Raw genomic sequence first — 16723 nt, 5'->3', positions numbered from 1 at the left:
CAGAGGATGTGCTTGAATTTAAAATGTCACACTCGATCCATTTGGAGTAGGCGTCTACTACAACCAAAAACATTTTTCCCATGAAAGGATCTGCATAGTCCACATGGATGCGTGACCAAGGCTTGGCGGGCCATGGCCAGGGGCTAAGGGGGGCTTCCCTGGGCGCATTGCCCAGCTGGGCACACGTGTTGCACCTGCGAACACAAAGTTCCAGATCTGCGTCTATCCCTGGCCACCAAACGTGTGACCTGGCAATTGCCTTCATCGTCACAATGCCCGGGTGCTCATTGTGGAGTTCTCTGATGAACACCTCTCTGCCCATCTGGGGCATGACTACGCGGTTTCCCCACAGTAGGCAATCAGCCTGAATCGAGAGTTCATCCCTGCGCCTGTGAAATGGTTTAAATTCCTCAGGGTATGCCCTGTACGTGGCTGCCCAGTCCCCATTCAGGACACATTTCTTGATTAGAGACAATAGCGGGTCTCTATTTGTCCAGACTTTAATCTGATGGATTGTCACGTGTGAGCCTTCGCTTCCAAAAGCTTCAACAGCCATGACCATCTCAGCAGCATGCTCGGTAGCCCCCTCAGTGATGGCTAGTGGGAGCCTGCTGAGTGCATCGGCGCAGTTTTCGGTGCCCGGTCTGTGCCGAATTGTGTAGTCATAGGCGGCTAACGTGAGTGCCCACCTCTGTATGCGGGCCAATGCGTTTGCATTTATGGCCTTGTTATCGGCCAAAAGGGACGTTAGGGGTTTGTGATCTGTCTACAGCTCAAATTTCCTGCCAAACAGGTTCTGGTGCATTTTCTTTACCGCATATACACATGCGAGCGCCTTCTTTTCTACCATCCCGTAGCTCCTTTCTGCCTGGGACAGACTTCTGGAGGCATATGCTACCGGCTGTAACTGACCCTTGGCATTGACATGCTGCAACACACACCCGACACCATAGGACGACGCATCGCACGTTAACACAAGTTTCTTACACGGGTCATATAGCGTTAGCAGATTGTTGGAACATAACAAATTGCGTGCTCTATTAAAAGCCCTTTCCTGGCTGTCTCCCCAGACCCATTCGCGACCTTTGCGTAGGAGCACATGTAGCGGCTCTAGCAGCGTGTTCAATTTGGGAAGAAAGTTACCAAAATAGTTCAGGAGCCCCAGGAATGAACGCAGCTCCGTTGTGTTACGGGGTCTGGGTGCTCTCTGAATCGCTTCCGTCTTGGACGCAGTAGGGCTGATCCCGTCTGCTGCTACCCTCATCCCCAGGAATTCTACCTCTGGAGCTAGGAAGACGCACTTGGCCTTTTTCAGTCGCAGCCCTACCCGGTCCAGTCTGCATAGCACCTCCTCCAGGTTGTGGAGGTGTTCTTCAGTATCGTAACCCGTGATGAGGATGTCGTCCTGAAAAACCACTGTCCCTGGAATCGACTTGAGGAGGCTTTCCATATTTCGTTGGAAGATCCTGGCGGCGGAGTGAATCCCGAACGGACATCTGTTGTACTCAAACAACCCCTTGTGTGTTGTGATGGTGGTCAGCTTCTTTGACTCACTCACCAGCTCCTGGGTCATGTAAGCTGAGGTCCGGTCCAATTTTGAAAAAAGTTTGCCACCGGATAGCGTCGCAAAGAGGTCCTCCGCTTTAGGTAGCAGATACTGGTCTTGGAGTGACACCCGATTGATGGTGGCCTTGTAATCGCCACATATCCTGACCGACCCATCCGCCTTGAGCACTGGCACAATCAGGCTCCCGCAGTCACTGAATTCGACTGGCGAGATGATGCCTTCCCTCAGCAGGCGGTCCAATTCACCTTCTATCTTTTCCCGCATCACGTACGGCACCGCTCTGGCCTTGTGGTGTACTGGCCTGGCGTCGGGTTTATGTGAATCACTACCTTGGCCCCCATGAAAGTGCCAATGCCGGGTTGAAATAATGAGTCAAATTTGTCCAGGATCTGTGAGCATGATACTCGCTCCACAGAGGAAATTGCATTGACATCGTCCCATTTCCAGTTCATGACAGCAAGCCAACTCCTCCCCAGTAGCGCGGGACCGTCCCCCAGGACAACCCAGAGTGGCAACCTGTTCTCCGAATCTTTGTGGATCACGACTACCGTGGCGCTGCCTAGCACCGGAATGATCTGCTTTGTGTAAGTCCGTAGCTGTGCGTCAATCGGCGATAATTTTGGCCTCCTGGCCTTGGACGCCCACAACTTTTCGAACTGTTTGATACCCATCAGGGACTGGCTGGCCCCCGTGTCTAGCTCCATTGATACTGGGATGCCATTGAGGAGCACTTTCATCATTATCGGTGGCGTCCTGTTGTATGAACTGTATACATGCTCCACATGAACTCGCTGAACTTCAGCTTCCAGCGATTTCCCCCAGCGTTCATTTCTGCAATTTCTGCAAGTATTTTGCTCATCTCTGCAAACTCCGGCTGAGTGTGTGCCTCCACGCCTCCAACATGAGCTGCTGTTTGAAACAAAAGGTCCCTTGCCAGTCGATCGTCCCTGACTGCCCCTGTTATTGTCCTTGAGTGCACCATTAACAGGTGTTGATGGCCCCATTACTGGCCGCATTGTCCCTTGCAATGGCGTGAATCGCCGTTCAGCTTGCCATTGTCTCTGTCGAACTCCCCCTCTGGGTTCGACCACATGTTGGGGCATGCCCGACTGCCCTTGTCTGCCTGGAGAACTGTGTGCTGCTTTAACAATGTTGAATCTCTGTCCCAACCATTCCTTAACACAGTACCTCTCGTCTGTTCTGCTAGTGGCCATGCTCGCGTGGTTTAAATCCCATCCTCGTCGCCATTGATACGTCCTTACTATACAGTATAAATGCACACGAGGCCCATGCTTGAGAGAAGGTCAGTCTGTGACCTGTCCTTTATTCCTTAGCACTCAAGTGATGAAGGTGGGTGGAGCTTCCCCTTTTATATCTGAAGCTCCAGGTTAGGAGTGTCTCCCACAAGTTTACCACCTAGTGGTCATTGTTCTCACAGTGTACAACTTAGGTCAGATTATACATGGGTTACAATGCTGGTTGAATACATGACAGACTCTCTCTCTCCCCCTGACTCTCTCTCTCCCCCTGACTGACTCTCCCCCTGACTGGCTCTCCCGCTGACTGCCAACAATATAACTGCTGCCTCCTCACTCACTTCCTTCCCCCAAGGACCTGCTTGCCCGCGGAGTATTTTCCCTCACTGAAGCATTTTTGCGTTGCATCGCGCCCTCTGCTGGTGGTGCTGGCTGCCACCAGGTGGGTCTCGGGCAGTTGGTGCCCCCAAAGGTGAGCTGACTGGGAGATGACCAGGGCCGGATTCAGGGTCTGGTGGGCCCGGGGAAACTGGTCCAATTGGGCCGATAGTTCTGTTTGTTCAGGTTCATTACATTACGTACACGATTCTGATTCTGAATATGAAAACATAGGCCGGTATATTCAACAATCAAAGCATATATTCTGTATCAAGTAGGCATATATTCTGGTTCTGGTAACATTGCAATACTAGATTCCTAAACATATATGCAAATTTCTCTCCATAACATGTGAAATAAAACAAGCTAATATGTATTCTGTTCTGTATATAGGTACATTAGTGTATATAGGTCCTTCTATATATAGGTACATTAGTGTATATAGGTACTTCTGTACATTCGTGTATAAAGGTATTTCTGTATATAGGTATAAGCAAGTGAATCTATTTTTCTCGGTCTTGTTTTTCCTCTCTTATTGTCCATTCTATTCAACCTATTTGAGAGGCCTTATATTTTTTCCCAACATTTATTTGGTGGGCATATATTGTTTGGTGGGCCTGGGGTTGCAGCCCCTTCTATCCCCTGGTTAATCCGCTCCATGGTTAACCCACCCCGTGGTGAATCCGCCCCATGGTTAATCCACTCCATGGTTAATCCGCTCCGTGGTTAATCCACCCCACGGTTAATCGCCCAGTGGTTAATCCGTCCCGTGGTTAATCCACCCCACCGTTAATCCACCCAGTGGTTAATCCGCTCCGTGGTTAATCCACCCCACGGTTAATCGCCCAGTGGTTAATCTGTCCCGTGGTTAATCCACCCCACGGTTAATCGCCCAGTGGTTAATCCGTCCCGTGGTTAATCCACTCCACGGTTAATCGCCCAGTGGTTAATCCGTCCCGTGGTTAATCCACTCCATGGTTAATCCGCTCCGTGGTTAATCCGCTCCATGGTTAATCCATCCCGTGGTTAATCCATCCCGTGGTTAATCCGTCCCGTGGTTAATCCACCCCATGGTTAATCGCCCAGTGGTTAATCCGTCCCGTGGTTAATCCACTCCATGGTTAATCCGCTCCGTGGTTAATCCGCTCCATGGTTAATCCATCCCGTGGTTAATCCGTCCCGTGGTTAATCCACCCAGTGGTTAATCGCCGTGTGGTTAATCCGCCCCACGGTTAATCCACCCCACGGTTAATCCACCCAGTGGTTAATCGCCCCGTGGTTAATCCGCCCCTGGATATCCTGGTCAGGACCTGGGCCTTTAGGGTTGCAGTTGGCTGCACGGAATCCGTGTTTCAGGAGCCAGCACCAGCAGTGTCGGCCTGAGCAGAATGTTAGAGGAGTTTCGCCTCAGCTTCTCCATAGGAACTGGAAGTAAAAGGTTTCTCCTTTGAATCCCACCAACCCCTGGACTGTGGGAGTACGTTCCTGCACACGCGTGAATTCTGTTTTCTAACGTAAGTTTTCTTCAGCTGATTTTCGTGCAGTAGCCAAATTAAATCTGAGAGAAATGAATTTCAGAGTTTGATCAATCCATTAGAGCAAGCAGAGAGGATTATGCCCTATTTCGAAGAAGAGCAGGGGAGTTCTCCCCCGTGTCCTGGTCCATATTTATCCCTCAATCAACATAACAAAAACAGACTATCTGGTCGTTATCGCATTGCTGTTTGTGGGAGCTTGCTGTGCGCAAATTGGCTGCCGTGCTTCCTACATTACAACAGTGACTACACTCCAAGAGTTCTTCATTGGCTGTAAAGCATTTGGGACGTCCGCTGGTCGTGAAAGGCGCTATATGAATGCAAGTCTTTCTTTCTTTTTATTGTTTTCAATGGAGAATAAATATGGATAGGATGTAAAATGGCCGCCTGACCCGAACCTGCCTCATTCCTTCTTTTAATCTCCGTCAGTTGTCTAAACGGGGCAGAGATCAGAGGGAGCAGGTCGGAAATGTCAGATTTAGAAGCAAAATTGAGGCCCCTCTGCCTGTTCCAGTGGTTTGCGTGGCTATTAACAACAAGAAAAACAACCTGTATTTATATAGCGCCTTTAACGTAGTGAAACGTCCCAAGTCGCTTCACAGGAGTATTATGAGACAAAAAAAAAATTAACGGTCCTGTGACATTATTCAAAGAGGAGCAGGGAGTCCTCCCGGAGTCCTGACTAATGTTCCTCGCTCACACAACATCACCACAAAAAACCCAGACCAACGGGCCATTCACCATCGCTGCTGCACTTTCCCATCCGTCTCTGCACTTCACAACGATTCATTGTGGGCACCACTTGCCGACTTTCCAACGTGATGTGCTGCTTTATAAATTCTAAAATGGTTATTGTTGTTAAATGTGGCACGAGACAGATTACAAAGTGTCCACTAGATGGCAGCAAAGCGACAACAGAACAATCCGACTTCCTGCAGCAGCCCCCTTTGTCTGTTCGCACGGCGGCAAATTTTTATTTAATAACCAGGTTATTTTCCTATAATATCACAAGAGCACAGCAGAACGCGTCATGAGGTCCAACGGCAAGGGAAGAAAGAACTTGCATTTATATAGCGCCTTTCACGACCACCGGACGTCCCAAAGAGCTTGACAGCCAATGAGGTACTTTGGGAGTGTAGTCACTGTTGTAATGTGGGAAACGCGGCAGCCAATTTGCGCACAGTAAGCTCCCACAAAGAGCAATGTGATAATGACCAGATCATCTGCTTTAGGAATGTCAATTGGCCAGGATACCAGGGATAACTCCCCTGCTCTTCTTCGAAATATTGCCGTGGGAGCACATTATCACATTGCTCTTTGTGGGAACTTGCTGTGCGCAAATTGGCTGCCACGTTTCCCACATTACAACAGTGACTACACTCCAAAAGTACCTCATTGGCTGTCAAGCTCTTTGGGACGTCCGGTGGTCATGAAAGGCGCTATATAAATGCAAGTTCTTTTTTTCCCTTGCCGTTGGACCTCATGACGCGTTCTGCTGTGCTCTTGTGATATTATAGGAAAATAACCTGGTTATTAAATAAAAATTTGCCGCCGTGCGAACAGACAAAGGGGGCTGCTGCAGGAAGTCGGATTGTTCTGTTGTCGCTTTGCTGCCATCTAGTGGACACTTTGTAATCTGTCTCGTGCCACATTTAACAACAATAACCATTTTAGAATTTATAAAGCAGCACATCACGTTGGAAAGTCGGCAAGTGGTGCCCACAATGAATCGTTGTGAAGTGCAGAGACGGATGGGAAAGTGCAGCAGCGATGGTGAATGGCCCGTTGGTCTGGGTTTTTTGTGGTGATGTTGTGTGAGCGAGGAACATTAGTCAGGACTCCGGGAGGACTCCCTGCTCCTCTTTGAATAATGTCACAGGACCGTTAATTTTTTTTTTGTCTCCTACTACTCCTGTGAAGTGCCTTGGGATGTTTCACTACGTTAAAGGCGCTATATAAATACAAGTTGTTGTTGTTTGTTATCTTGCATGTAATTAATTAACTTCTGTGTAACTTGACCATCAGAATTTGAGTTTCAATAAACATCCAGGTTAGGCTCCAGTAATAAAATACCAAATAAAGCTTGTCTGCTTGTGCAGATTCTCAATAACCTGGCGATGTTATGCAGTGGACACAGCACTAAGGTCACTGGCAGTACTTCGTACTTCAGAAGAATGAGAGGTGATCTTATAGAAACGTATAAGATTATGAGGGGGCTTGACAGGGTGGATGCAGAGAGGATGTTTCCACTGATGGGGGAGACTAGAACGAGGGGGCATGATCTTAAAATAAGGGGCCGCCCATTTAAAATTGAGATGAGGAGAAATTTCTTCTCTCAGAGGGTTGTAAATCTGTGGAATTCGCTGCCTCAGAGAGCTGTGGAAGCTGGGACATTAAATAAATTTAAGACAGAAATAGAAAGTTTCTTAAATGATAAGGAGATAAGGGGTTATGGGGAGTGGACAGGAAAGTGGAGCTGAGTCCATGATCAGATCAGCCATGATCTTATTGAATGGCGGAGCAGGCTCAAGGGGCCTTATGGCCTACTCCTGCTCCTATTTCTTATGTTCTGATGTTCTTATGTACCCTCGGGTATGTCGCCTTCTGTGGGCTGGGCTCCCTTTGAGATTGACTGTCAGATCCTAAAGTACATCTGAAGTCATTCAAGTTGCAATCGTCAGATCTGGTTTAATGAGGCCTCTTTATTGTTGTGGAACGGGGCCAGTTGTAGTTGCTCAGGGTAAACTCGCCAAGGCTTCTTGGGCAGCACCTCCCAAACCCATGATTCCACCACCCAGAAGGACAAGGGCTGCAGGCGCATGGGAACACCACCACCTCCACGTTCCCCTCCAAGTCACACACCATCCTGACTTGGAAATATATCGGCCGTTCCTTCATCGTCGCTGGCTCAAAATCCTGGAATGCCCTCCCTAACAGCGCTGTGGGAGTATCTTCACCACACGGACTGCAGCGGTTCAAGAAGGCAGCTCACCACCACCTTCTCAAGGGCAATTAGGGATGGGCAATAAATGCCGGCCTTGTCAGCGATGCTCACATCCCAGGAATAAAAAATTTTAAAATTGGGTTTTGCCCAAACCTATCAAGTACTAATCTGTGCAAATTATACCCCCTTTATTAATTAACACTAATTTGTTGTAATAGACAGGCAAATGACTTTAGTCCTTGGATTTATAGAATGTTATTGCCAATTCCGAACAGCAAATATACTTTTAATGGTGCTTGCTTAAAAGGAATGACTAGATAAAAGGGAGATGTTCTCCATGAGACGGTAATGCAGATATTGTAACAGTGCTGCCTTTGACTTCTTCAGCATCCAGTCGGGGGAGATACCAAATGGTCCCAGATGAGGTAAATTACAGGGAATCCCGTGCCTGATGTTAATTGCTTTTAAAGATGTCCCAAGTGAGTGGTACTTTCAAGATCTGACATCGTCCCACACAATGGGTGTCTTTGTCCATCTTCCGATGCGCAGTTGCACAGGGGCCTGTTGAAGACTGCACACAGATGGTTTTACTGTCTTTTGAGACAGTCCCTCTCCAGCCTCTGCCAGCAGAGCAAAGGAGTGCTGCAGACATTTTAACCCTGGCCCGCTCACTGTCGAGGCTCACGAATGATAAAGCGGCCACTTGGGTAAGCGTACCCGAGGGCTGTTGGTGTCTGTGGGACTGTACCCAGGCAATGAGTCAATGCCTTCACTACGGGACCAAAGAGGAACGAACTGGGTGGGGAGAGAGAGAAAAGGACATTTAGTCCATTCGGCTCTCCCTGTTGTTTCGGTTTAGGATTAGGTTACCATTCACACCTCCCCGTGCTCAACGAATCCCTTTATTAATCCAGAGGCATTTGTACAGAGGCACCTGTACTGCTGGTTCATCCAAGATCAATTAACTCCGCACCTCCGCACACTGGGACTTTCTTGGTCTGTATGAGTGCAGGGCAGAACCAGTCATGTACTGTGTATGCTACCATCATAGACAGTCCCTCGAAATCGAGGAAGACTTGCTTCCACTCTAAAAGTGAGTTCTCAGGTGACTGTACAGTCCATTGCAGGAATTACAGTCTCTGTCACAGGTGGGACAGACAGTGGTTGAAGGAAAGGGTGGGTGGGGAGTCTGGTTTGCCGCACGCTCCTTCCGCTGCCTGCGCTGGTTTTCTGCATGCTCTCGGCGACGAGACTCGAGGTGCTCATGATGATGATTATGACGCTACCATTTTATGTCTATTTTGAGGGGGATGAGAGTCAGGCACCAATTTTAAAGATTTCTTCTTTTCTAATTCTAGATTTATTCAACTCCTCTTTTGAAAGTTACTATTGAATCTGCTTCCACCGCCCTTTCAGGCAGTGCGTTCCAGATCGTAAAAACTCGCTGCGTAAAGAAAAAAATATCTCCGCACCTTTCCCTGGCATTTTTTGGCAATTATTGAAGAAGAGAGGGAAATAACAGGGGCAACGAGGGGAGAGGGGACGAGGGGCAAGGAACGGGAGAGGGCAGAGAGAGACAGTGTGTCCTTGCAAGATTATTTGTTTTATTTTAGTAGATAGTGAAAATGCTCATAGTTTATACTTTGTTTTGTAATTTGTTGCTGATTTTTTGAAATGTGCAGTGAAGTCAGTCACTGATTTCATACTGATTCATACCGTTCCCTCTGGGGTACCCCAAGGATCTATCCTTGGCCCCCTCCTATTTCTCATCTATATGCCCCTTGGCAACATCATTGGAAAACATGGCATCAGTTTCCACACGTACGCTGACACACCCAGCTCTACCTCTCCACCACTTCTCTCGACGCCTCCACCGTATGTAAATTGTCAGACTGCTTGTCCGACATCCAGTTCTGGATGAGCAGAAATTTTTTCCAATTAAATATTGGGAAGACCGAAGCTATTGTCTTTGTTTCCCCATCACAAACTGCGTTCCCTAGCCACCGACTCCATCCCTCTCCCTAGCTGTCTGAGGTGGAACCAGACTGTTCGCAACCTGGGTGTCATATTTGACCTTGAAATGAGCTTTCGACTACATATCCGCGGTATAACTAAAACCGCCTATTTCCACCTCCTAACATCGCCTGTCTCCACCCTTGCATCAGCTCATCCATGCTTTTGTTACCTCTGGGCTTGACTATTCTAACTTGGCTGGCCTCCCACATTCTACCCTATGTAAGCTTGAGGTCAACCAAAACTCAGCAGCCCGTGTCCTAACTCGCACCGAGTCCCGCTCACCCATCACCCCTGTGCTCGCTGACCTACATTGGTTCCCGGCTAAGCAACGCCTCGATTTCAAAATTCTCATCCTTGTTTACAAATCCCTTCATGGCCTCGCCCCTCCCTATCTCTGTGATCTCCTCCAGCCCCACAGCGCCCCTCCCACCCCCGAGATGTCTGCGCTCCTCTAATTCTGGCCCTCTTGAGCATCTCTGATTATTATCACTCAGCCATCGGTGGCCGTGCCTTCTGTTGCCTAGGCCCTAAGCTCTGAAACGCCCTCCCTAAACCTCTCTGTCTCTCTACCCCACTTTCCTCCTTCAAGATGCTTTCCTCCTTCAAAAGTGACATTGAGTCAAAGAAGGAGACATTTAGACGAGTGACCAAATGCTTGGACAAAGAGATAGGTTTTAAGGAGCATCTTAAAGGAGGAGAGCGATGCAGAGAGGCGGAAAGAACCAATGGTGGGGCAAAGGAAGTGGGGGATGTACAAGAGATCACGAAGGATTGTAGGACTGGAGGAGGCTGTGGAGATAGGTTGCAAAAGAGGAAGGTTGGCGGCTAGAGGTGAGAGACACTATCATCATTTATTAGACATCTAGCTTTTACTCATCACCATAATAGTGCATCTTTCATGGTTAATATAAACAGGTGATTCAATCACATTCATTACTAGCTGTGAAGGAGTTGCCAATGTCAGACATTATGAATTAAAGCATTTCCTATATTAATGATATTTGGTAATACTGTCCTACTTCCTTCAAATGCTCCCTCAAACCCTTTTTCAACCTATAAGTACACATTGTTTCACATAACAGCGAAGTCCAATTCTTTCTACATTACTAGTGGTAAATATTGTAAAGTAGAACTCTACATTCAGTTGGTATTGCAGCATTTGCAGTGAATAACTGAAGTCTGTCATACAACTATTGGCAACAACAACTTGTATTTATATAGCGCCTTTAACGTAGTAAAACGTCCCAAGGCGCTTCACAGGAGCGTTATCAAACAAAATTTGACACCGAGCCACATAAGAAGATATTAGGACAGGTCAAAGAGTTGGCTTTAAGGAGCATCTAACAGAGATAGAGAGGCGGAGAGGTTTAGGGAGAGAGTTCCAGAGCTTAGGGCCCAGGCAGCTGAAGGCACGGCCGCCAATAGTTGAGCGATTATAATCAGGGATGCTCGAGGCCAGAATTGGAGAAGCATAGATATCGCAGGGGGTTGTAGGGCTGGAGAAGGCTACAGAGATAGGGAGGGGTGAGATCATGGAGGGATTTGAAAACAAGGATGAGAATTTTGAAATCGAGGCATTGCTGAACCGGGAGCCAATGTAGGTCAGCGAGCACAGGGGTGGTGGATGAACGGGACTTGGTGCGAGTTAGGAAATAGGCAGGAGAATCTTGGATGACTTTTTGTGCATTCTTCTTGCTTCCAGGTTTCTCGCTCCTTACCGACTCCCCTCTGATACCCCCCCCCAAGAAGCCAGTCTCCTCACATGAGCCTAGACCATGAGTACAGCCCACGAGCACCACGTTGCCCCTGTCTCTCTGTTGCTGCCTTTAGACTGGATTAGATTGAGTCCATGCTTTCCGCCCCACCAACTGCTTTGACGTTCCTCCTGCAGCTCCCAATCCCAGTCCCACTCCGGCTCCAGGTCGCTCTTCCCATCAGACTCCACTCCGGCTCCAGGTCCCACTCCCGATCCAATTCGAGCTCCACATTCAGCTCTCTGTAATGTCCTTACTCAATGGCACAAAACCCACACGAGGCACATCCTATGGACAATGTCACTCTATGACCTGAATCTTTATTCACAGGACCAAGAAGTGATGACCCTGCACGCGACCTCCCTTTATATACCTGGATGACCAGGTAAGGAGTGTCTCCCACAAGTTCAGCCCCTGTGGTCAAGGTGTGCATTGCTTAAGTATATACAGTATTGCAGTGGTGTTACATAGAGGTTACATACATGACACTCTCGGTCCTGGCCCCACTCACAATCCCACTCCAGGTTCCAACATGGCAGCTATGTAGTCCGACTGGCCAATAATAAGGCCACGAACGTTCTGTGCCAGAATGAAATAGCCACAAGACCTCTGCACACAACTGAAGGAGACTAAAGCCCCAATTTTAACCTCGTGCCCGGCAGGAATGGGGCAGGTTCGGGGCAGGTGGCCATTTTACATCCTGTCCAAATTTATTCTACATTGAAAACAATAAAAAGAAAGACTTGCATTGATATATGTGTGTGGTGTGGAGGGGAACGTGGAGATGGTGGTGTTCCCATGCGCCTGCTGCCCTTGTCCTTCTAGGTGGTGATGTCACGAGTTTGGGAGGTGCTGCCAAAGCAGCCTTGGCGAGTTGCTGCAGCACATCTTGTAGATGGTACACACTGCAGCCATGGTGCGCCGGTGGTGAAAGGCGCTAATATTTAAGGTGGTGGATGGGGAGCCAGTCAAGCGGGCTGCTTTACCCTGGATGGTGTTGAGCTTCTTGAGTGTTATTGGAGCTGCACTCATCCAGGCAAGTGGAGAGTATTCCAGCACACTCCAGACTTGTGCCTTGTAGATGGTGAAAAGGCTTTGAGGAGTTAGGAGGTGAGTCACTCGCCTCAGAATACCCAGCCTCTGACCTGCTCTTGTTGCCACAATATTTATGTGGCTGGTCCAGTTAAGTTTCTGGTCAATGGTGACCCCCAGGATGTTGATGTTGGGGGACCTGGCGATGGTAATGCCATTGAATGTCAAGGGAAGGTGGTTAGATTCTCTTTTGTTGGTGATGGGCATTGCCTGGCACTTATGTAGTGCGACTATTACTTGCCACTTATCAGCACATGCCTGGATGTTGTCCAGGTCTTGCTGCATGTGGGCATGGTCTGCTTCATTATCTGAGGAATTTTGAATGGAACTGAACACTGTGCAGTCATCAGCAAACGTCCCCACTTCTGACCTTATGATGGAGGGAAGGCCATTGATGAAGCAGCTGAAGATTGTTGGGCCTGGGACACTGCCCTGAAGAACTCCTGCAGCGATGTCCTGGGGCTGGGATGATTGACCTCCAACAAGCACACCAATCTTCCTTTGTGCTAGATGTGACTTCAGCCAGTGGAGAGTTTTCCCCCGATCCCCATTGACTTCTGTTTTACCAGGGCTCCTTGGTGCCGAACTTGGTCAAATGCTGCCTCAATGTCAAGGGCAGTCATTCTTGCCTCACCTGAGAGGTCAGGCAGGGCTTCGGCTTAACGTTTCCTTCCGCAAGTCGGCATCTCAGACGGTGTTAGTGTCTGAGTGTCAGCCTAGATTACGTGCTCAAGTCGCTGAAATGGGACTTGTCGACACGACCTTCTGACTCAGAGGCAAGAGTGGTACCACTGAGCCACGGCTGACCGCTCTGCACATAAATAGTATTATTAGGCGGTCCCTCGTATCGAGGCTGACCTGCTTCCAAACCAAAAAGGGATGAGTTCACAGGTGTTTCAATGAGGGACCTGAACTAGGTCCCAAGCTACATGTTGAAGGGTGGAAGATGTCTGTGCGTGGATTTTTTTAACGTGGGGTGGCCGTTGCACACCAGCCACCACACGGGCTTGACAGAGCTAGGTCTTGATCCAGTGGCAAGGGTTAACCAAGACGACTGGAGACCAGCTCTGCTGCACGGACCTAGTGCGCACGCGTGCTCCTACTATCCACAGATCGCAGTATAAACCGTGGTAATGAGCCTGACCGATCATCAGGTGACTGAACAGTCCAATACGGGAATTACAGTCTCTGCCACAGGTGGGACAGGCAGTCATTGAAGGAAAGGGTGGGTGATGAGTCTAGTTTGCCACTCGCTCCTTCCGCTGCCTGCGCTTGTTTTCTGCATTTTTTTTTCAAAAATATACTTTATTCATGTAAAATTTTCACAATACACTGGAAAATAGCTCAGTATCTTGCGGTCAGCAATTCCATACAACTCGTTTGGATGCTGACAGCAGTTCCATACAATGCACTAGCGTGCATTTCATTTCAAGGTACAGTTTAATACAATCCGTAAATCACGTTACATTAGTACAGTTTTCTGCACGCTCTTGGCGACGAGACTCGAGGTGCTCAGCGCCCTCCCAGATGCTCTTCCTCCACTTAGAGCGGTCTTTGGCCAGGAACTCCCAGGCGTCGGTGGGGATGTTGCATTTTACCAGGGAGACTTTGAAGGTGTCCTTGAAACGGTTCCACTGCCCACCTGGGGCTCGCTTGCCGTGTAGGAGTTCTGACAAGATACTTTACAATGATGATATACAACTGTTTCATTCGCCGTATCGTCCGAACAAAGGTAAAGCAAACTGCAATCTGGCTTAAGTATTTTTTTGCTGGAATCCGCTAAAGGGTTAAGTGTTTGACTGAGATATGGATGTAGCAGAATGCAGAGACATGCGGTGTACTTAAGGGGACCACAGTCTAATTGTACATCCTCGGAAATTTGTAGTCAGAGTGAACAATCATGTAGTGTCCTTATTTTTAGGTTTCTAAAGGAGTCTAAGTTCTGTGCAAAGGGATTGGTTCCTGTCACTTGACTGCTTAATGTCTTTGTGTGAGAGAAAATGCAAAAAAAAAACACGTTGCTGATTGGTGGGCTCAGTGGCGATGTGATTGGACCTGAGCCTGTGAGGGGGTTGGGTCGTAACTGTAGACTCCGTCATGCCCGAGACTTTAATCACATTTTCTTGTTCCCAGCAAGTACTGTGTGTTACTGTTAACCTCACTTTCAAGGAGCTGGCAGAGTCCTACTGAAAGCCTGTGACAGTCACTTTCCAGTCAGTAAGTAGGTCTCAATTCTCTTCATACTAGTTAAAGCTGTTTAGTCAGAGTTGTTCAATGCACTTGTTAAACAGACCTCTGTACTTCTCCTGAGCTGTACACAAGGTGATAGCTTCATAGTAGAGTGCAAAACTATTGCACACATATTTCAGCAAATATTAAGCTTCAATACACAAAACTCTGTGCTGAACAGTGTAATACGTAACAAGAATTTTAATGTTGGTGCACTTAACATAAAAGTGCTATGCATGGAGACGTGTTGGATATTTTACAGTGTCGAAGTGAGAAGATCTTGTACTGATAACCTCAAGTGTGTCTGTATTTTATTGGCTGTAAAGCACCTTGGAAAGCCTGAGGCCATGAAAGGCGCTCTATAAATGCAAGTCTTTCTTTCTTTCACTGGGTAGTACACTGGGTCAGAAGGTTGTGAATTTGAGTCCCATACCAGCGTGTGATTGAGGCTGACCTTCCTGTACGGTGTTGAGGGAGTGCTGCATCATCGGAGGCACCATCCTTCAGGAGATGTTAAGTCGAGGCTCCATCTGCCGGTAATGGTGGCTCGATGGATCTTAGAGTAGGGCACAGAGTTCTCGAGTTGTCCTAGGCCAACATTTCTCCCTCAACCAGCATCACAAAAATAAACAGATTAACTGCTAATGTAGCTCAGTGCTATTAGTGTGATGCTGCAAGTGTTGAATTTGCCTGCCATGTTTATCTGTATAACAACAGTCACTGCAACTCAAAATAATTCACAGAGTGAAGTTTTGAAATATTTTAATGTGATCAAGAGCTTTATCAGTACAAATATGATCATTAGTAACATGGCATGAACTGGAAAACTATAAACAGGAGCCAAAGGTAACATTGAGGACTTGTTGCTGATTTCATTTCTCATTTGTTACATATCAACTATACATTTTTTTGGCTGTTGTATTTTTATGGTTTACGCAATAAGAATTCTTGTCAACCCAGCGTTAAGCAACGGACGTATAAAATTAACAAGCTTCAAACAAGGTTAGAGATTAGAAAATACTCACTTCCCATTGGATAGTGGAGATGTGGGACGCTTACTCAGAGAAAAGAATTGATTTGTGGTCAATTGACACCTTTAAAGAGGAGCTGGGTCAATAAAAGAAAGAAAGACTTGGATTTATATAGCGTCTTTCACAACCACCGGACTGCTCAAAGCGCTTTACAGCCAATGAAGTACTTTTGGAGTGCAGTCACTGTTAGAAGAGGGATGTAGGGATATTAAAGCACTACTTGATTTATCTTTTCAAGGGAGGTACATTTATAACAGGGGTTTAGCATTCGTTTAAGGTGGGTCTAGCTTCGCAACAAAGCTGAAGTCGGGCTGTGTAAATCGGAGGTTAAGGCTCAACCTGGCTCCACAGTGCCGTGGAGTGAGATTCCCTCCTCCAGGTCGGACCCAACTCCAAATTCTAGGCCTCACCAACTCCACGCGTATTGAGAACTCGCAGGCGAAGGGCCGTGATTTACCGATCGGTGCCATTGGTGGACGAGGCCTGTGCTTGGAAAATTGGCCTTTATAACGACAGTGTTGGCACAATGTGAAACTACGACAGTGTTGCAGCAACAATCCAGCTGTAATGTAAATGCTCCCTTAGTGATCCTTAACGTCGGAAATCAACAAGTGGCAGTGGAGTGGGTGGTTAAACCTCATGATAGAACAATTAGACACACGAGGCCGAAATTGCCCTGTGCTGGGTTTGGCACGCATAATTAGAATTGGATGTTTTTTTTGCGTAGGAAGCATCGGCCCCTGGCGTGGAATTGGCCTTTTTGAGGAAAAAAAATGTTTGGTGCGCTAATGGAGCGTCAGGCTAACGCGTCACAACATCCCTCCTCTTCTTTTAAAGGGGAGGGCTGCTGCAAACTCTGCAGCCTCTTTAGTGGCACCCACTGGGCCACCAGGGAGGGTGTCGGCAGGGGCAGGGGCCTGG

Source organism: Pristiophorus japonicus, chromosome 18, assembly GCF_044704955.1.
Source record: "Pristiophorus japonicus isolate sPriJap1 chromosome 18, sPriJap1.hap1, whole genome shotgun sequence".
Taxonomy (NCBI): domain Eukaryota; kingdom Metazoa; phylum Chordata; class Chondrichthyes; family Pristiophoridae; genus Pristiophorus; species Pristiophorus japonicus.
The sequence above is the reverse complement of the archived record's forward strand: the minus strand, read 5'-3'. Positions refer to the sequence as shown.